The sequence below is a fragment of the Chlorocebus sabaeus genome, chromosome 13, assembly GCF_047675955.1.
Source record: "Chlorocebus sabaeus isolate Y175 chromosome 13, mChlSab1.0.hap1, whole genome shotgun sequence".
Lineage (NCBI taxonomy): Eukaryota > Metazoa > Chordata > Mammalia > Primates > Cercopithecidae > Chlorocebus > Chlorocebus sabaeus.
In genome coordinates, this window is record NC_132916.1 from 87,442,188 (window position 1) to 87,465,033 (window position 22,846).

The 22,846-nt window shown below is 36.3% G+C and overlaps 1 protein-coding gene across 2 annotated transcripts in view; it reads left to right on the forward strand.

Annotated features, from left to right (window-relative positions):
- Positions 1–22,846, forward strand: part of RNGTT (RNA guanylyltransferase and 5'-phosphatase) — a 338,317-nt gene that overhangs the window by 310,382 nt on the left and 5,089 nt on the right. The gene's annotated exons all lie outside the window — the stretch shown is intronic.

Below are 22,846 nucleotides of genomic sequence, written 5' to 3' on the forward strand. Positions count from 1 at the left end.
AGTTGGATTCCTATGTATTTTATTCTCTTTGAAGCAATTGTGAATGGGAGTTCACTCATGATTTGACTGTCTGTCTCTTATCGGTGTATAAGAATGCTTGTGATTTTTGCACATTGATTTTGTATCCTGAGACTTTGCTGAAGTTGCTTGTCAGCTTAAGGAGATTTGGGGCTGAGATGATGGGGTTTTCCTTTTTTTTTTTTTTTTTAATTTATTTATTATTATTATACTTTAAGTTGTAGGGTACATGTGCATAACGTGCAGGTTTGTTACATATGTATACTTGTGCCATGTTGGTGTGCTGCACCCATCAACTCGTCATTTACATCAGGTATAACTCCCAATGCAATCCCTCCCCCCTCCCCCCTCCCCATGATAGGCCCCGGTGTGTGATGTTCCCCTTCTCGAGTCCAAGTGATCTCATTGTTCAGTTCCCACCTATGAGTGAGAACATGCGGTGTTTGGTTTTCTGTTCTTGTGATAGTTTGCTGAGAATGATGGTTTCCAGCTGCATCCATGTCCCTACAAAGGACACAAACTCATCCTTTTTTATGGCTGCATAGTATTCCATGGTGTATATGTGCCACATTTTCTTAATCCAATCTGTCACTGATGGACATTTGGGTTGATTCCAAGTCTTTGCTATTGTGAATAGTGCTGCAATAAACATACATGTGCATGTGTCTTTATAGCAGCATGATTTATAATCCTTTGGGTATATACCCAGTAATGGGATGGCTGGGTCATATGGTACATCTAGTTCTAGATCCTTGAGGAATCGCCATACTGTTTTCCATAATGGTTGAACTAGTTTAATATACAATCATCTCATCTGCAAAACAGGGACAATTTGAATTCCTCTTTTCCTAATTAAATACCCTTTATTTCTTTCTCTTGCCTGATTGGCCTAGCCAGAACTTCCAACACTGTTTTGAATAGGAGTGGTGAGAGAGGGCATCCCTGTCTTGTGCCAGTTTTCAAAGGGAATGCTTCCAGTTTTTGCCCATTCAGTATGATATTGGCTGTGGGTTTGTCATAAATAGGTCTTGCTATTTTGAGATGCGTTCCATCAACACCGAATTTATTGAGAGTTTTTAGCATGAAGGGCTGTTGAATTTTGTCGAAGGCCTTTTCTGCATCTATTGAGATAATCATGTGGTTTTTGTCTTCGGTTCTGTTTATATGCTGGATTACGTTTATTGATTTGTGTATGTTGAACCAGCCTTGCATCCTAGGGATGAAGCCCACTTGATCATGGTGGATAAGCTTTTTGATGTGCTGCTGGATTTGATATGCCAGTATTTTATTGAGGATTTTTGCATCGATGTTCATCAGGGTTATTGGTCTAAAATTCTTTTTGTTGTGTCTCTGCCAGGCTTTGGTATCAGGATGATGTTGGCCTCGTAAAATGAGCTAGGGAGGAGTCCCTCTTTTTCTGTTGATTGGAATAGTTTCAGAAGGAATGGTACCAGCTCCTCCTTGTACCTCTGGTAGAATTCGGCTGTGAATTCATCTGGTTCTGGACTTTTTTGGGTTGGTAGGCTATTAATTATCACCTCAATTTCAGAGCCTGCTATTGGTCTATTCAGGGATTCAACTTCTTCCTGGTTTAGTCTTGGGAGAGTGTATGTGTCCAGGAATTTATCCATTTCTTCTAGGTTTTCTCGTTTATTTACATAGAGGTGTTTATAGTATTCTCTGATGGTAGTTTGTATTTCTGTGGGGTTGGTGGTGATATCCCCTTCATGATTTTTTATTGTCTCTATTTGATTCTTCTCTCTTTTCTTCTTTATTAGTCTTACTAGCAGTCTATCAATTTTGTTGATCTTTTCAAAAAACCAGCTCCTGGATTCATTGATTTTTTGAAGTGTTTTTTGTGTCTCTGTCTCCTTCATTTCTGCTCTGATGTTAGTTATTTCTTGCCTTCTGCTAGCTTTTGAATGAGTTTGCTCTTGCTTCTCTAGTTCTTTTAATTGTGATGTTAGAGTGTCAATTTTAGATCTTTCCAGCTTTCTCTTGTGGGCATTTAGTGCTATAAATTTCCCTCTACACACTGCTTTAAATGTGTCCCAGAGATTCTGGTATGTTGTATCTTTGTTCTCATTGGTTTCAAAGAACATCTTTATTTCTGCCTTTATTTCGTTATGTACCCCATAGTCATTCAGAAGCAGGTTGTTCAGTTTCCATGTAGTTAAGCGGTTTTGAGTGAGTTTCTTAATCCTGAGTTCTAGTTTGATTGCACTGTGGTCTGAGAGACAGTTTGTTATAACTTCTGTTCTTTTACATTTGCTGAGGAATGCTTTACTTCCAACTATGTGGTCAGTTTTAGGATAAGTGTGATGTGGTGCTGAGAAGAATGTATAATCTGTTGATTTGGGGTGGAGAGTTCTGTAGATGTGTCTGTTAGGTCCGCTTGGTGCAGAGCTGAGTTTAGTTCCTGGATGTCCTTGTTAACTTTCTGTCTCATTGATCTGTCCAATGTTGACAGTGGGGTGTTAAAGTCTCCCATTATTATTGTGTGGGAGTCTAAGTCTCCTCATAAGTCTCTAAGGACTTGCTTTATGAATCTAGGTCCTCCCATATTGGGTGCATATATATTTAGGATAGTTAGCTCTTCTTGTTGAATTGATCCCTTTACCGTTATGTAATGACCTTCTTCGTCTCTTTTGATCTTTGTTGGTTTAAAGTCTGTTTTATCAGAGACTAGGATTGCAACCCCTGCCATTTTTTTTTTCCATTTGCTTGGTAGATCTTCCTCCATCCCTTTATTTGGAGCCTATGTATGTCTCTGCACGTGAGATGGGTCTCCTGAATACCACACACTGATGGGTCTTGACTCTTTATCCAGTTTGCCAGTCTGTGTCTTTTAATTGGAGCATTTAGCCCATTTACATTTAAGGTTAATATTGTTATGTGTGAATTTGATCCTGTCATTATGATGTTAGCTGGCTATTTTGCTCGTTAGTTGATGCAGTTTCTTCCTAGCATCTATGGTCTTTACATTTTGACATGTTTTGCAGTGGCTGGTTCCTATTGTTCCTTTCCATGTTTAGTGCTTCCTTCAGGAGCTCTTGTAAGGCAGGCCTGGTGGTGACAAAATCTCTCCGCATTTGCTTCTTTGTAAAGGATTTTATTTCTCCTTTACTTATGAAACTTGGTTTGACTGGATATGAAATTCTGGGTTGAAAATTCTTTCCTTTAAGAATGTTGAATATTGGCCCCCACACTGTTCTGGCTTGTAGAGTTTCTGCCGAGAGATCTGCTGTTAGTCTGAGCCACGCGGGATATAATCTCCTGGTGTGCCATTTGCTAAGACCCTTGGAAAAGCACAGTATTAGGGTGGGAGTGACCTGATTTTCCAGGTGCTGTGTGTCACAGTTTCCCTTGGCTAGGAAAGGGAATTCCCTTACCCCTTGTGCTTCCCGGGTGAGGTAATGCCTCGCCCTGCTTCAGCTCTCGCTCAGTGGGCTTCACCCACTGTCCTGTACCCACTGTCCAACACACCCCAGTGAGATGAACCCAGTACCTCAGTTGGAAATGCAGAAATCACCCATCTTCTGTGTCACTCACGCTGGGAGCTGTAGCCTGGAGCTGTTCCTATTCGGCCGTCTTCGCTGCACTCCGATTTTCTATCATTTTTCTCTCCACGTTGATTACAACATTTCCATTTTCACTCACATGTTAAACATTTACCATTACTTCATCTTTTATATTTTTTAAGTTATATTTTATTTTCTGCAGTTATTTTTTTGCAAAAATACCTCCTCTAAGTTTCTTTCATTATATTACTTTTTCTAATGAAGATTCAAAAGAATCTCTGAGTTTGAATTTTGATCTTATCAGTAGACTATTCATTAAGTCATCTGTTGGATGATTAATAAAATGATGAATTTTAAGGGACTTGAAGCCAACTCAGCGCAGACTCAAAGAGGCTTGTCATATGTCTTTTCTGTGTAGCCTTTTAGCTTTATGCATTCCTAGTGAATATTATTACCGAGGCCAATTTGAACTAATTTGGCAAGTCATATTTCATGAGACAATTTGCTGATCCTCCTCTCTGTAGATCTGGTGGAAAATTATAATGGAGATATTTCTTAAGATTTTTATTGTGGGAAATACATGGAAAATTATTTTAAGAAGGAAATGTAGGCTCATTTTAGAGTGGCACGAGAGGCAGAAACTTACTTTAAATCCATCCTTATTTACATGTATCCTAGGTCCACTGTTTAAAATAAGAATCTTGTAAAACTAGCTTATAAGAACATGAAGAGTTAATGTTTATAAAACCTTTGAGTTCCAATTAGTTGTGCTGTATAAATGCATTTCTTATTTAAAATTTGCATGTTTAAGGTATGTATTATCCAATGCACTGGATGCAAAAGGGAATGATGCATTTATCTTTTTTCTGTCATAAGCAATATTGATAAATGCTGGATGGATGAGTCCTTATCTTTCATATTTTAGGAAGCAGAAAATTATTGGTATGTAATGAATATGATGCAATAGGATGCCTTAGCTATTTTGGTTGCTTGTTTCCCATCTGACATAAACATACATGTGAGATGGTTTACTTGCTTACTTTCTTCTCTCTGTTCCTCTGCTCCCCTCTCCCCAGTAGATGATATTGTATGTCCTAATTTTATGTGGTAGCATGGTCTTAAGAGACTTCTTAAAAAAAAAAAAAACAAAAGAAATGTGCAGTTGATCCAACTACTAATTACCCTTATGATTTGGCCGATAGGTTGGGCTTATTCTGTTTTGATTTGGTTTTCAGTCCAAAGTGTGTAACTTTTTATTAATATGTGTATGCAGAATTGGAAAGAGACTGTATTTTTAAAATGTAAAGAAAAAAAACCAGAAAATGTTAGTTGAGCACTTACAGTGCCAGGCCCTTTATTAAAGTTCCATCCTGATGGAACTTACTGTCAGGTTGGAAATAAAGACAATTCAACATACCATCTTTCCAAGATGTGGGAAGAATAAGGCATTCTTACCAATGAAGCACAGGAAGCTGTGGAATCAGAAAGGGCTTTCCAGAGAAAGCAATCCTGGTGAAAGAAGCGGCTATCCAGAGGGGAGGATGCACATGCCATTCAGGGGAAGAGTAAGAACAGGGTCCTAGAGCAAGAGACCCTGGTCCAAGGATGAAAGCCATGTAATGCTTGATGTCAGATTTTTCTTAAGATTTTTTCGTAAGACATCAGAAAAATCTGATGTCATTAATTCCTTTGTATAATGTTCATCAAGCTTTTTTTTTCTACACATACTTATTGAGCAGCTTTTATGTACTCAGTAGGGGAATCTGGCAGTGAACAAAGTGACTGCCCTTGTTTTGTTCACTTAAGGAGCTTACCATCTAATGGGGGTACATGTAAATGAAAGGAAGGGATTATACCCTGAAATAATATGTCGTGATATTTCAGGATTTGACAAAACAGAGACTCAGTTCTCTAGAGAAAAATGCCATCTGTAATTTAAATTAAAGCCAAGCATCAGCTATACTTTGGTAGCAATGTTATACCAGAAGGACTACAGAAGAGATGGGTGAGAGCATTTGCCCAGCCAGGACAGCCTCTTTACAGTATAGTCATTGTGGGAAAAGAGACAATATGTGGGAAAGGAAGGTGGCAGAGCCATGAGACGGAATCTGATTTGGCATTCTGAGTACCAAAACTCCTGTCCTGAGAGTTGTCTGCCTCTATTGTTTTAAAATTCAAGATTAGAATTGCACTAGACTAGAATTAACTTCCATGCTAGTCGCTTGAAATCAATCCATTATTCTGTTTGATATTCTGTGAGATTTTTTCCCCCGACTTTGATGGTTGGTTTTGAAATCTGTTTAGTGGATCTCAATCAGGTTTGTTTGGTTTTGTTTTAACGAAATAAAGTAGAAGAGAAAATAGCATAAAGTAAGGAAATAAATTGCTTCATGAAACGTGTGTGTGTGTGTGTGTGTCTGTGTGTATCTGTGTGTCTGTAGTTGGTTGGTATATAAACTGTTTTTCTTGCATTAGATAAACTGGATCAAACTTAAATGACTGCAAGTAAACATGTGCCCTGCAAAGTTATACCTTTTGTTTATGAAGGGTTGTCTTGTAGATGACTCCATAGTCAGTGTGCTGGACTGGGATGCCACAAGTCTGGACCCTGGTTCTAGTTCTGCACCCAAAGAGGCATGTGCTTTGGATAAGTTATAGGCTTTCTGTGAACCTTAGTGTTTTCCATCTAAAAAGAGAGTTGGGGTTGAGCATGGTGGCTTATGTCTGTGATCACAGCACTTTGGGAGGCTAAGGCAGGTGGATTGCTCGAGCCCAGGAGTTTGAGACAAGCCTGGGCAACATGGTGAAACTCCCATCTCTACAAAAAATACAAAAATTAGCCAAGTGTGGTGGCACACACCTGTAGTTCCAGCTACTAGGGAGGCTGAGGTGGGAGTATCACTTGAGCCTGGAGGTTGAGGCTGCAGTGAGCTGTGAGCTTCCCACAGCACTGTAGCTTGGGCAACAGAGCAAGACCTTGTCTCAAAATAATAAATAAACAGTTTGCCTAGGTGGACTTCGTACTCTTTCAGAAGCAGTTGGCTATAAAAAATCAGTTGTCTTAAAGTTGATTGGACATTCGTGCAGTTCTCTGTTACTAACTCAGAGAAGTGGTTCCAGAAGGTTAAAAAAGAAAAAAAACTTGAAGCAAAAAATATATATAGCCTACTATCACATGATTCTGGTTCCTGACGGTAGATGCTTTTCTCCCAACCTCGGTCCACTGCAGGCAAACAGATCTTCTGAATGAAATAAGGGGCATAAAAACACATGGCATGGTACCTGCATCATAGGGCCTCAAAAAAAAAAAAATTGTAGAGTTGAGAAAATGCTGCTCAAGATCTCAGCTCCTACACTGGCCACTGTCATGTGGGCTACTTGTCACAAAAGTAAGGAAGTCATGAGAGGGAGGGAGGGATACCTCTAGAGCCTTTATTCATTTCCATTTATTGGATCTGCATATAAGTGCTCCCTTACTCCTTTGTGAGTTGTCAGGGTGACAGAAGGCATCTTCCAGGTACCTTTTCACCACTGCATGCAGTAGGGAACATCAAATACCAGAGGGATTCTGCAGTCTCAGCCCCTTTGGTGTAAAGACTACCTAAAAAGACAATCCAGCCATATAAAAAGTAACAGCCCATTTATCTCATCCATATGTTTAAGGTCAGTTTTCCTGTAGGCTCTCTGAGATAGTAGCAATTAAACTGAGCCATATGTAGCAACATAGTACATGCTACAAACTAAGTTAAAATTGTCAAATAACTTTTCATTTGTAGCAGTTTCTTAATGTTATGAGGGATAGAACTGTGTGGCCATCAGAAAGACAGAGCTGCTAACAACTCCATTTGGGGCATTGTTAGGCAGTTCTGTTGACACATGAATATATTTCATATGATTATCATAAAATTGTGGCCTGGAAATTGAGCAGCCGTGGTGCTGCATTTTAGACTTCACATTTATAATAAGCTGTAATAAAGTAAACATTTTAAATGGATATAAGAATAGACATTACTTGCAATCACAAATGTATGTTCAATTGAAGTGCTTTTGAAGCTCAATTTAACAAAGCAAACAAATTTCCTGGCATTATTAACATAATTGTTCTCATTGTTGGGTTTTGATTTCTAAAAAAAATTTAAGCAAAAAGTTACTAAAAAACAAAAATCACAAAAGGAAATGTAACTTAAGAATGAGTTACTTTGCCTTTATCATGTCAGATTAAAATAAAAAAAAAAAAGTCTCAGATGTTCATTCTGCCACCCCCACCAACCCCCCTGATTTGCTGAACTATTCCTTGGGCTGTTTAACTCAGAACTCATGTATCAGGATTAATTTAAGGTTAAATTCAGCTATTTGCTTTGCCATCAGGAAGCTTTGCAGTGGGTCCACTCAACATTTATCTACTAGTGAAACTCCAGGCTGTGTGGTAGTTAAGCTTACAGAAGAGGACTAGAATATCCATTTTACACCAGAGTTGAGGAAGCATGACTATATGCAAATTTAGCACCAATTAGATGGTAGGATTTAAAGGACTGTGGTCCCTGGAATATTCCAAAAGCAAAAATGGCAATGATAGTGATAACATCTGAAGTGTGGTGGCAAGACAGTTAAAACAGTGCTAATTTGGAGCCTCTGGGCACAGAACAGTACCAGGAGGCGATCCACTGTGTCTTCTTTGGCAGCTGGCAGACAAAGCAATTATGAGTCTTTGGCTTGTTAGTTTTCACCATTCCGTAGTGGTCTCCAATTTTGAATAAACCCCCAAAACAAACATCCTTCCTGCATTGTCGTTTAACTATAGCAGACCCTCATATAGCAAGTGTGCTACTGACCCAACAGTCTACCACAGTGGAAACCACAGGAACTCAGGGTTGCAGGTGTACTTGCTTAAAGGTTAGCGTAGGCACAGCATGGCACTGGCAGGAGACACGTTCTTCAAAGACTCACATGGTGATTTCTTAGGGAGTTGAGCTGACTTAATCAAGATTAGAAGGAGGCGTGCTGGTGTGAGAATATCTTGTAAAATACTCACCACTTGAAAGCATTCCTGGCAAGCATATCATTTACCTGATATATAATTTTTATTAAGCACCAAGATTGTGCTAGATACTTTTTAGAGAAAAGATGAAAAGCTACCTACCTTAATTATCCTCGCACTTAATTTCGTATACCTAGAAAATAACTTTCCAGAAAATAGTGGTAACCACAGCTACCTAATTTAGAATAGATCCTCTGAAAGCTTGCTAAGAGCAGTTGAGTGGTGAAGGTCCGAAAATGTACAGCTTTTTTTCTTTGCCTACGTAATTTTGGTTTTTTTCTTTATTCCCACTGGGTCACATTCCCCTTACCCTCACTGGAACAGCACTAGAACAGATACCTGAGGAAATATGGGAGGTCAGGGAAGGAGGGAACAAAATGAGAAATTTAATGTGGCTCCAAATGTAATCTTTAAGAACAGTGAATTGTGAAAATTCTGATCTCCCAAAGATCAGGCAATCAGATACTTCTAAATGTAGAAATCTTTAGATAATAGCACGTATTTTACCTGCAGGCTGAATTTTATGTTTGCATCTTTTTTCCTGCATCTTTGAAAGTGAAAGCAGATTAACCAGTTGCCAGAACAGAAAAGACTGTTTTAATCACTGGAGCCTGCTAAAAATTTAAATAGTGCTGATAAATCAGTAAAATTTTTATCTATTACTCAACTGAAATGCACTTAATCTCCATTTCACAGACCTAGTTTACGACACTTAGAACTTTCTTTGTCTTCTTCTCCACATCTTTTCCCTACCCACTTTTGAGATTTCTCCTACTTTGTCCTGTCTTCCTTCCAGACCCCTTTTCTCCAGACTAGTACTGACCAACACATGGCGCTTGAGGCTCATGGTGTTGGGGTTTTTTTTTTTCTTCACATGCAGCCATGCAGCCTATGTTTCTTATTTCTATTTTAGAAGATTATGTTACATTAAACTCAGCATGACCTATGGGAGTTCACGTGTCTCTCCTTCAGTTTATGGTGACTGCAACGGATACTCCGTTAGCCCAACTCCCTTAGCTTTTTAAACTGTTAGTCATTTCTTGATTGGGAGTAAACAATAATAAAATTTTCCTTTTCCTCCAGTATGTTGAATTTCCCAGTTAGTACCAAGAGATAGTGCGATGTAGAGCTCTGGATCCAAATGCTATCTTGAAGGAACTATTTAAATATTCTCATTCTTAATTTCCTCATTATTATAAAAAGGGTAACAGTGTATGTACAGTGCTCAGCTACATCACAGGTAGTTAATAAATGTTAGTCTTTCCCCTTCCTTTCCCTATGAAGGAAAAAAAAATCTCAGTCAATAATTTAAAAAGTAAATATCTCCGATGAAAATAAATATATTGGCTATAAACCTTAAATTAATTTTGAGTACAAGTTACCAAAATAATGAATTTGCTATTTCCTCTGGTTTTATAACACCCCAATACGTGAATGTTCACACATATACACCAATTAATAGAGATAATTGGGGAGGGCACTTTAGTACTTGAATATTTCAGAATAAAAGGGTTTGATTTGATGATTTTAAAGTTTCCTGCTTGGAGTTTCAGCTCGAAAATGTTTGATTATCTGAGAGAAGTTATTGTGGTGTTTTTGGGTTTTGGGGGAGAAGGTATTTAGGGAATGTGAAACTTGATGCAGATAATTTATTGTAACCATTTTCAGATTTTCAACATTTTCTGAGTGGCTTTTTAAATAACCGCTGTACCTGGAGCTGATGAGGCAGATTTAAATAAATACATCGTGAATGTTTTTCAAGGAGTACATAGAGACACCAAATGGAACTCTAGGGCTCTGAGCAGTGTGATTATCACTCTGTACTTGTGTAATGCCTTTGTCAATAACTTCAAGATTTCTTTCTCAAAGTAGGAGAAATATAGTTGTTGAGAAAGCATATATAAAATTGCAATGATCTATGCATGGCAAACAGTAAAATACCCAATTGGACATATCAAAGGCAGGTTATAGCTGCAAGTTACAGTTGGTCAGAAGGTCTCAGTGAGAGTTGGCATTGACTTGAGATACAGGCTTGTAAGAAAGGAATCCTAGAAGTTTGTTTGCTCAGGTGAGTCCACATCACCACAAGAACATTTTTCACTAAAGAGTTCTGTGTTTCTAGTCTAATGGTTCAGAGGTGTGTGAGTCTGTGGTCTTTGGTGCCTATAAGTGCCACTAAGGCAAATTGAGTGATTTTAGAGGAGAAAGAGTTTAGAAGATTAAAAGGAGAAAACCTCAACATTGTTGTTGGTGTTCTAAGTGACAGGCTGAATAAGAAGGGAATCTTTATTTATTTTTTAAGCATTTTGGTTTACTCCACATAACCACATTAGATCTGTCCAGAGGACAGTTCTCTTGAGGTCTCTCTGTCCTGTAAGAAAGGCGTAGTTGAATAATTGAGTTTAAAATGGGTGAGAAAGGAGATAGTTATATGTAACCAGCACACATTGCTAAAGGAGTGAAAAAAATAGAAAACACTACTGGATCCAAATTGTTAGCAAGTCCTTGAAAGTAAATGTAAGGACTCCTTGAAGTAATTTGAACTATACGTTGACATCTTAATGAATTGACTAGTTCAAATATTATTAGGTCTAATATATTGTGAACTTTTTAAAACATGGAGTGTGTGTGTGTGTATGTGTGTGTGAGAGAGAGAGAGAGAGAAATTTTTGTTTTGTTTTATTTTTAAACATGGATTTTTAATGATCATTAAAATAAACTTAGGTATTTGTTACTGCCAGAAGTAGGTAGACCATTTATTAAATTCAATGTGAAAAATAAACTTTATGAAATATTTGCATTAGTTGTGTAAAGACATCTTGAAAAATGAGCAACATCAGATAAGCCAGTCATTGTATGTATAACTATAAAGAAAAAAAGTGTTAGACATGCATATTGCATTTTTAGCCTCCTCCTCATGTTAATGGTGGATGTTAAAGCTTTCCTTGGTTGTATATCGATTTTATTATCCCAAGCATGCATTGAATCCATGATCTGCTTATAATTCTCATCATGCTTGGTATTAGTACTAAACAGAGAACCAGTACATTATGCCATAGAGTTTGGCACTCTGTTTAGTAAGTCATTACCACTACCTCACCTTACCTGGCAGAGCTGCTTGTTTTGTCCACATGACCTCGTATTTTTGCTAGTTATGCCTACAGAAAGGTCATTCAACCCAATAATGGCTTCTCATTTAGTCTAGAATTCAGACAAAAGCTTTGCAGCTGTGAAATGCATCCCATTTAAAAATTAACCTATTGTAAATTCTTAATGATTGAGAAATTCTGCAATTTGCTATGATTTGTGGTTTGTGCTGCAATTAGAATAGCAAACAGCAGAGATGATGCAGTCAGAATGACGTGCATTTGGGAAGTGAAGAGAAAGAAACTTTAGCAGATACTGTGCTTGGTTCAAGCCCATGTATTATGCCCTTCTGCCCTCATCAGTCATATATCACTTTGTCTGCCACCTTTAGACAATCTGAAGTGAAATGTAATCCTTGGAAATAATTACATAAATTACTGTTTTAAATACTTAAATACTCAAGAAGTAAAATTATCTATAAGTGTAGTCTACCTTTTCCTCCTTTAATATTTTTTCAACCTAGAGCCTAGATTCTTAGGGAAAAGAAGGACATAGATGTTTGATTCATGAAGACCTGGAATTCAAATTTTGATAATAAAACAAATCAGCTCTGTATCCTCATGCAAATTACTTAAACTCTCTGGCTTCAGCTTCCACATCTGGAAATCTCACTGGACTCTTGCACAGATTAAATTAGATACTGTATTGGAGAACTTAATAGGGACACAATACATTTCTTCACCATTTACTCTCTATTAACCCCTGATCAAATTATATAACTCCTCTATGCCTCTGTTTCCCTCTGTGAAATGGGGATATTAATACCTACTTCCTAGGGTGGTTGTGAGGATTAAATAAATAATGCAAAACCCTTAAAACAGTACTCTACATCTAGTTAGTATTCCATAATTATTAACCATCGGATTGACAAATCAGTAATCAACAAATAACTTATAATGATCAATAATGTAAATGAAACATGTAGGGTACACTAAGACAATTTATTAGAGCTAGAAAAATAAGCAGGGCTATGTCATTTAGTGTTTTGCAATGGGAAACCACTGACAAGGATGACGTGATTGGAATTACTTTTTTTTTTTTACCTGACCTGTTTGTTGTTTTTTTATTATTTTTATTTTTATTCACCTTCTGCATACAGTAATTCACTCCTTTTGGTGTATGAGCTTAAACAAGTACATATAGGCATAGAGCCACTACTAGAATCAAGACAAAATAGTTCCATCACCACCCCCACCACTGCCATTAAAAGAGCCCCACATGACCATCCCTTTGTAATAAATTGCTTTTCCCACTCCTGAATCCTAATCTGCTTTCTGTTGATATAATTTTGCCTTTTCCAGTATGTCATGTAAATGGAATCACATTCTCTATAGCTTTTAAAGTCAAGCTTCTTCAGTTCAGCTCAATGCATTTGGAATTCATCCATATTATTGTATTTATCAGAAGTTTACTAATAATTCTTATTCCTGAGTAGTATTTCATCATATGGCCATACTGCAATGTGTTTATTCACTATTTGAAGGGCATTTAAGTTGTTTCCAGTTTTGAATGGTTATAAATAAATATACTGTAAACATTTTTATTCAAGTTTCCATGTGAACAAATGTTTTCATTTCTCTTGGGTAAAGTACCTAGGAGTAAAGTTGCTGGCTCTTTTGATAAGTGTATGTTCAACTTTATAAAGAAACTGCCAAACTGTTTTCCAACATGGTTATACCATTTTACCTTTCCACTAGCAATATACAAGAGTTCGGTTGCCTTGCATTGTTGTCAACACTTTGATATTGTCAATGTATTTTATTTTAGACATTCTAGTAGGTATGTATAGTATCTCAGTGTGATTTTAATTTACATTTTCCTAATGAATAAAATGATTTTGAACAATCAGTATTTTTATTTGCTTATTTGTCATTTATATAACTTCTTTGGTAAAGTGTCCAAATATTTTTCCCATTTTTAAAATTTGGTTGTTTGTTTCTTACTGAGTTTTAAGATTTTTTTCATGTGTTCTGGTGCAAGTTCTTTGTACCAGATATGTGATTTGCAAATATTTTATTATAATCTATGCTTTGTCTTTTCATTCTCTTAACAATATATTTAGAGAGCATAAGTTTTAAATTTTGATGCAGTTTATCAGTTTTTTATTTTATGAATAATGTTTTTGGTGTCATTTCTAAGAAATTTTGCCTAACCCTATGCCACAAAGATTTTCTTTTATGTTTTCTTTTAGAAGTTTTATAATTTCAGTTCTATATTTATTTAGGCGTACTTTACAGTTTAATTTTTGTGTAATGTGAATGATGTAGATTGAGGTGTGTATTTTGTGTATGAATATCCAATTTTTCCAGTACCATTTATTGAAAAGACTATCATTTCTTCATTGCATTGCCTTTGTGCCTTGGTCAAATATCAATTGACCTTATATTTGTGGATTTAAAGTGAGCTCTCTCTTCTGTTTCACTGATCCATGTGTCTCTCTGCTTACCAATAATACCACACTGTCTTGATAACTATAACTTTATACTAAGTCTTGAGGTCAGTTAGTATCACGTATTCAAATTTGTTCTTTTTCAAAATTTTTCTAGTTTCTTTGGCTTTCCATATAAATCAGGTTGTTGATATCCATTAAAAAATCCTTTTGGGATTTTGCTTGTGATTATGTTAAATCTATAGATCACGCTGGGAAGAATTGACATCTTAACAATATTGAATCTGCCAATCCATGAACATGGTATATATCTCTTTTTATTTAAGTTCTCCTTGATTCTTTCTTTCATCAGTATTTTGTAGTTGTCAACATGCAGATCCTGCACATAGTATTTTTAGATTTATACCTATTTCATGTTTTTTAGTTGTGTTGTAAATTATACTTTTAAATTTTAAATTTCCAGCTGTTCATTGTTGGTATGTAGAAATTCAATTGGTTTTAGTGTTCTTACAGTCTGCATCCATTTATGTATGTATTTAACATCCTTGGATTCTGCAGCCTTGTTAAACTTACTGGTTCTAGGAGCCTCTTTGTAGATCCTTCTATGTAAGTAATCATTGTTGTCTGTGAAGAAAGACAGTCTTACTTCTTCCTTTTCAATCTGTAGGTCTTTTATTTGTTTTTCTTTTAAGCAAGAGAATGACTTGATTGGATTAACATTTTTCAAAAATAAGTGTGGCTTCAGTATGAGGAATTGATAGGATGGGAAAATATAAAAGAGGCCAGTTTGGAAGCTGTCACAAGAATCGAGATACTGTGATAGGTTGGACTATGATGATGACAGTAAGAGAAGAAACACATATACTCAGATTATATTTTGGTTGTAGAATTAATAGGCCTGAGTATTGAATTGAATATTAGGGGAAAGAAGAGGAAGGGATCAGGAGGACACCAAGATCTCTGTCACAAGGAATTGGGTGGATGGAGTTGCCATTTATTGCATTGGAGAAGACAAGAGAAGAAACAGATTTGGAAGCAGGTGAAAAGCTGGGTTTTGAAAAAACATATATATTTACCTATATAGGTAAACATAGGAGATAAGAAGAAGAGCTTGGGAATGAGTTAGATCTATGTGGGACCCCATTCAAAGGCTTGTAGAGACATTTCCATTGCATTGCCTTTGTAGCTTCAGCATCCAAGATCATCAGATCTTTTTTACTTCAGGCCTTTGGACACATTGTTAATCACTGCCTTAAGTTTGTGTGTCTCCCCTCCCCTTGGCACTCCCACTTACTTTTCCTTCCTTTCTACTGCCTTCCCTCCCTCCTTTCTTTCCTTCTTTAGCCTGGGGTCTTATCACCCTATAGGTCTTAGCTTAAATATCATCTCCTCAGAACCCACCTAAAACCAGGTATCTTTCTCTCTGTATTAGTCTCTGTTACACAATATTTTCTCCATAGGCATTATCATTTTGTAAACATTTTGTAGTTGTTTTCTTGTTTGTTGTCTGCCTTTCACACTAGGCTACATTCCAAAGATCAGAGACTGTGTCTACCTTGTTTACTGTTATGTCACCAATCCAGAACACCTTACCGGGCACATGGTTGATCAGTATTTGTCAGGTGGGAGGAATGATGGTTCTAGAGCTCAGGAAATATGGCAAGAAAAGAACATTTGGGAGTTATCCACATATAGATGGTATTTAAAATTATGGAGGTAAATAAGATTGCTAGAGAAAGAAAAGAACCCAGTACCAGCCCCTAGGGACTTGTCAACTTTAAAAGAGAAGAAGTTAGCAAAGAAACCTGAGAAAGAGTAGCAAAGGATAGAGGAGGAAAACCAGATTTTGTTTCCTGGAGGTCTAGAAAAGAGAAATGTTTTTAAAAAGGCAGAATTTAAATGCGTAAGACAATGCTGAGGGGTGAAACAAGATGAGTCTATTTGATTTAGCAACACAGAGGTCATTGATGAACCCAGCCAGAGTTTTGCTGGAGTAGAAAAAGTAGAAGCCACATGGGAGTAGATGAAAGAATGATAGTCATCATAGTAAATACAAACTAGATGGATACTTGACTGTAAATTTTGTGTATGAGTATCCACAAAATATTTGCCATCCATCAAAGCTATCTTTTGGATTAGCTCTGTATATCAGCTAACACTCATATGCCTATATAGGTGTTTAATAATTGAGTATATTTTATAAAGTTGGTGTTTAACTGAAACATTTACTTTCATTTTGATTTGTCAGAAGCAAAATTACAACAAATTTAAAGATCTTAGTTGGCTTTAATTTGCAATTCTAGAATCGGGCAATGCTGTATTCCATAAAATAGAATAAGTGTTCTGATGAGCTGAGCAAGGGAGGTTGGTTTTATATACAGAAGAAGACTGAAGAAAGCTGAAACAAATGACAAAAAGTAGATTGGCCATTTAAAGTTACTTTCCTTGTGAGGTGGGAACAGGGAAACACAACAACAGAAAAATAACTGGTTAACATCAGGTTGTTTCAAGTTACTTTTTCTGGGATAAGGGTTAAAGCAGAGGGAACTTTATTATCATGCCAACTGAAACTGGCCTGTTTCAGAATTTTGGCTATTATCTCCCTCTGATTTCTCAGGTCAGGTAACAACTAAGTTGCAGTTTGGTGCTGTGGGACTTCAGTATAAGCGACTCCATTTTGGTTTTTAATCTGGTCTGTTGGGGCTTAGTGTAGGAGCTTAGTCCAAACTAATGGCCTCATGTACTTTTTATTTAACAGATTGTAGTGCTAGAATAGATGCCACCTTAGACACTGAGAAATAAGAATAGATGCCACCTTAAACACTGAGAAATAAGAATAGATGCCACCTTCATCACTTAGAAGTAGAGTACAAATATAATGTTCATTCTTGTGTCAAAGGGAGGATATTTAAGTCTTAAACCTTTTGTTTTGTTTTTGGGGAGGTGGAGAAGGAAAGAGTAGGAAGGAGAAAGGGAGGCAGAGAAAAGCTTAGAGATTTAGCCTCCTTTACTTAACCAGCTATCAACAGTACAAGCTGCTTGCTAAGCTGAGGCACATGATTCTGGAATTTAAGGAAATGTCTTTCCTGAGGATCTCCTCTACTCTAAACTGGTACAACCAATGAAGAGTACATATTCTAGATCAGAGTTAATGAAATTAACTTCATAGAAATTCTATTCTTTACGATGATCTGGTTTCTGCACCTGCAGCAAAGTTCTTCATACTCTGGTTGGTTTCCACTAAATGCTAGACATAAATCTGTGTGTAGGTTTTAGAGATACGATCAGAAAGGATAAGTGAAAAGGACTTAGGCCAGAGGCTAGCAAATGTGCTTGGTTCATGTTTCCTTATACACAGCACCTCTAAGCCAAAAGAAATACCTAACAATTCCACTTACTAAGCAGATAGATCCAAACAACTAAGTGTTTATGTCCAAACAACTTAGCATGTGTTAAAGACCATACAACTTCTCAAACCTTGGAATCAGATTGGAAACCATCAACCACATGTCCTGTTCCACATTGATATTTTTGCACAATATGTGGTTTTAGTCAAAATAACGGCCCCAGATTCAGCTTTACAAAGACATAATGTTATCTAAAGGAATTCTGTATTAAAACTGTGAACTCGCTTCAATTAGTAATTTTTGTGGTGTTCAACTCCTGTCACTGTTTTTCCCTAAAAATGTAAAATATTCCCCAATGCTCTTACGAATTTGCTGTAGCTTTCTGGGGTGCCTCATTGCAGTTTGCGAGCTGTGGACTCAGAGCATTATTCCAAGACTTTTTGTTTTCCATTTAAATATTTATTTCTTATATTTTATACCTTTACATTAAAAACCAACCGGATCATTGGTGAAACATAGTTTATTTTAGGATTTTTTGTTTCAAAATGTATGAAAGTTAAACATACATAATGTTGAACTTTTGGAAAATACAGCAAAACATGGAGAAGAAAATAAAAATCACTTCTAATTCCACCATCCACCAATAACTACTACTAACATGTTTTTGTTTATCTGTCCAGTTATTTTCTATGAAATAATAACTATGACTAACTCTGATTTTATTGGATGGTGGAAATCTGTAGTTTAGTGTGAATTTCATACCCTTTAGTTGTGACTTGTCTATAATGACTTGGGATAAGTAAATAAGGTAGAGTTATAGCTGCTGCTTTCATTAGTTGTATATCTGACTGAAGGGCATGAAGACCCCACCATTCATGAAGGAGAAACTTCTGCTGCTGTGTTTCTAACCTAGCAAATGCAAGGTGTGCCATTTACACAGTGGTTCCTCATTATAGAGGCACAGACACCAATAGATTTCAGTAGGGGAACTTTTTTTGAAGTACTAGTCTAATGTGTTTTAAAAAGATAACGTGATACGTATTTTACTTCTTTTAGCAGTTGGACACACTTTCTTAAAGTAATAATACGTCATGGCCCTGCTATACGATAGTAGTTCTAGAAGACTAATAATTCAGACTAAAGCTATGCATATTGCTGCGACACCATGTGGAAAACTTTTATAATTCCATCTTATTTCTGATGTATATGTTTATTTTCTATGCCTTCATAAGGACTAAAAACTGAAGTTATTTACATGAAAACAAGATTTTTGTTTGAGTTCATTTACTTGAGGATATGTTTTTAAAATCCACCTTCTGTCACACTATAGAAGTAGATTTTGAATTATCAAAAGGTAGAATTATAACTTCAGAAAAGGAAAAAATGGCCAATTTAGTTTAACTCTATGTACAAAAATTTATTTATAGTCTCATGTATTCATTCCACACCCACTTTCTTCTTTCCTTCTTTCTCCCTCTGTCCTTCTTCTTAATAATAATTTTTAATTCTGACCAGAATAAGTTGTGGCAGTACTTTCTTAGCATAACTTGGACTGTTGAAGGGTAATTCTGTTCTTTTAAAAAATCCCCAATAGGCTGGGTGCGGTGGCTCACCCATGTAATCCCAGCACTTTAGGAGTCAAGGCCAGAGGATTGCTTGAGCCCATGAGTTTGAGACCATCCTGAACAACATAGGGATACCCCATCTCTACAAAAAAAAATTGCAGTATTAGCCAGGTGTGGTAGTGCACAACTGTGGTCTCAACTACTTGGGAGGCTGAGGCGGGAGGATGACTTGAGCCCAGGAAGTTGAGGCTGTAGTGAGCTGTGATCTCACCACTGCACTCCAGCCTGGGTGACAGAGTGAGATCTTGTCTCAGAAAAAAAAAGAGGTAGGGGACCCCATGGAGAAAAGGTGGAAGCAAGATAAAAAGACATGGGAGCCAACCTGAGAGTTTTCAGTGGCCAAAACTAGAACAATTTGAGCAACAAAATAAGTGATGAGTATTTTGTTATAAGCCAAAGAATAAAATAAATATCCATGAGTCCATAACAATACAGATAAGTAATTAAATGAATAAATAGGGGAGAAGGGGCAAATCTTTCTTAGGGAAGAACTCTAGATAATAGATATAGAGGGAATGGAGGATACGGAAAATCCCATTAGAACACCGCAGGAATAATTGCTCAGGCAAGAGTTACAGATGAATGCCAAAATTAGTAAGTGAAAGTTTTCTTTGAGCTGCTAATTTAAAATCTTCAGAAGTACTAGATCCAGTTTCATCTGATAGTTTCTTAACCCCAGATTACTGATAGATTCAAATAGTATAGAAGTGTGGTATGCAGTAAGGTGAATACAGCCAACAAATTTTTTTCAACATAAAATATACTGTGTGTTGCTCTGTTGTTTTTTTTTCAGAAACAGTAAAACCTCATCAATTCAATGTAATTTGGGGTACAGATGTGAAATCCTGTTTTATAAATATTTTATTATTTTTACTTTCAAGGTCTCATTAACTCAAACTAGGATAACAGTTGATTAGAAGACCTAATGGGTTCCTGTTTTAGTAAATAATAATATGTAATTGGCTGAGGATGATTATTGTCATAGTAACAAATTAGATACTAAAATTAAACTCCTCTTCTGTATACCAGTCATTCTTTTGATCTGACCATTAATGGAAGCTGTTTTTAGTTTGTGTACATGTGGGAGATATTATTTTTATTAGTTAAATATATTTTACCACTTAACCAAATGAGTAACTTGTAGTGTGTCTATCTTGGGACTATAACTGGTGTGATCAATGAAGAATGATGTATTGTTCTTAAATGCGGAAATACATTTAGGTTAGTAGTGGCAGGTGCATGCATTTTCTGGAAAGCTCTGTTTACCAGATTTTTAGTGGCCAAGGAGATACACAGATAGTTAATAGTACTGCTTAATTGTTGTAGTCAGATTGAGTAACACATAATTTATAGCAATTCTGAAACTGAGAACACAAGAATGATAAGCTATATGATAAAGACCACAATTGCTAGTTAGCAAAAGTACAGACTACACATTGTTGACTAGCAAGCCATTCTTGTAAAATGCAAATGATAAAATTTTCTTGACAGCTGTTTTCAAAGTGAACCTTTCTGTGTCATCATGGTTCCTTTAGTAAATTTACTTGTGAGGTTTTTTTTTTAAATCAGTGTTTCCTGCTGAAAGAAATCAAAGGAGATATAAATAAATAGAAAGACATTCATGCTTGTGGAATGGGAGACTTAATATTATTAAAATATCTATACTACTAAAATGCATTCCACCCCTATCAAAATCCCAATGGTATTTTTTGCAGAAATTTAAAAACTATCTTAAAATTCCTACAGAATCTCAATAGACCACAAAAGGTCAAAACAATCTTGAGAAAGAACAAAGTTGGAGGCCTCACACTTCCTGACTTCAAAACATACTTCAAAGCATCTAATTTAGATGGCATACTTAATTACTGGCATAAAGATAGAGATACAGACCAATGGAGCAGAATAGAGAGCCCAGAAATAAATCATTGCATATATGGCCAAATGATTTGCCACAAGGGCACCAATACAACACAATGGGAAGGGACAGTATATTCACCTGTGTTGGGAAAGCAATATCCACATGCGAAAGAATGAAGTTGAACCCCTACCTTACACCATATACCAAAATTAACACAAAAATAAAGACCAAAACATAAGACCTTAAACTATTAAACTTGTAGAAGATAACATAGGTGAAATCTTCAGGACATTGGATTAGGCAGCAATTTCTTGTGTGCAACACCAAAATCATAGGCAACAAAATAAAAAATAGACAAAGAGGACTACATCAAAGTTAAAAACTTACGTACATCAAAGGAATCAATCAGCAGTGTGAAAAGGCAGCCTACAGAATGGGAGAAAATAATTGCAAATCATACATCTGATAAGAGGTTAATGTCCAGAATATATAAGGAACTCCTACATCTCAACAACAATAAACAACCCAATTAAAAAATGGGCAAAGGTCTTGGACAGACATTTCTCTGAAGAAAGTATATGGCCAATAAGCACATGGAATGATACTCAGTCATTAGGGAAATGCAAATCAAAACCACAATGAGATAGTACCTGACACCATCAGGATGGCCACTATGAAAAGAACAAAAAGTTTAAATTACAGCACAGTAAACAATGGGAGTCAATTTAAAAAAAAAAAAAAGAAGAAGAAGAAAAACTAACAAGTGTTAAGGATGTGACGTTGGAACCCTTGCATACTGTTAGTGAGAATGTAAATTGATGCAGCCCTTATGGAAAACAAAGGGGTCCTCAAAAGATTAAAAATAAAATTATGATCCAGTGATACTGCCTCTGGGTGTATATCCAAAATCATTTAAAACCGAATCTCAGAGAGAGATTTTCACACCCAAGTTCATTGCAACATTATCCAAAATAGCCAAGAGGTAGAGGCAGCCCACGTGTCCATTGACAGATGAATGGCTAAAGAAAATGTGGTGTATACATACAGTGGAATATTATTCTACCTTTAAAAAGAAAGAATTTCTGTCACCTGCTACAACACGAATGAACCTCAAGGACATTATGCTAAGTGAAATAGGCCTGTCACAAAAGGACAAATAGTATGTGATTCTGTTAATACTCATATGAAGTATCTAAAGTAGTCAAAATCATAGAAACAGAAAGTAGAAAGGCAGTTATCAAGGTCTGGATAGAGGGGAGGGGGCAGAATTAGTGTTTAGGGAGTATAGCATTTCAGTGTTGCAAGATGGAAAAGTTCTAGACATCTGTTGGAAAATACGTGGATACACTTAGCACTGCTGAACTGTACACTTAAAAATGGTTAAGATGGAAAATTTAATGTTTTTTTTTTTACCACAGATTTTAAAAAGCAGTGTTTCATTGCCTAATTCTATATTCGGTTAACAATTTTACTGATTGTCTACTATGTCCCAGGCACTTTCCATTATTATTCTTTCAGTGACACTTGTTCCCCATTGTAGAAATTAGGAAATAGACACTGAAAGGTTTAGAAACTTATTTCTGTTAGACCCTACATGTGGTATAGCAGAACTGTGTTTACCTAACTGAATGAGTTGTCCAATACTTGCATATAGACGATGTTTCCAAAATAAAAGGAAATGGGTCCCTAGAAAGCAAAGCAAGAGAATTGAGACTAAAATAATGAATATTTGAGGATAAATTTAGCAAGTTTGCTACTTGGAATATCATTTTTTTGGGCATGTCTAGTTCCAAAACCACTGAATGTATTGGACCTGTTGGATTTGTTGAAAATGCAGATGGTACAATCAAATGTAACACTCATAAAGGGAAAAGAATACAGTTTGAAAGTTTTTATGAAGACA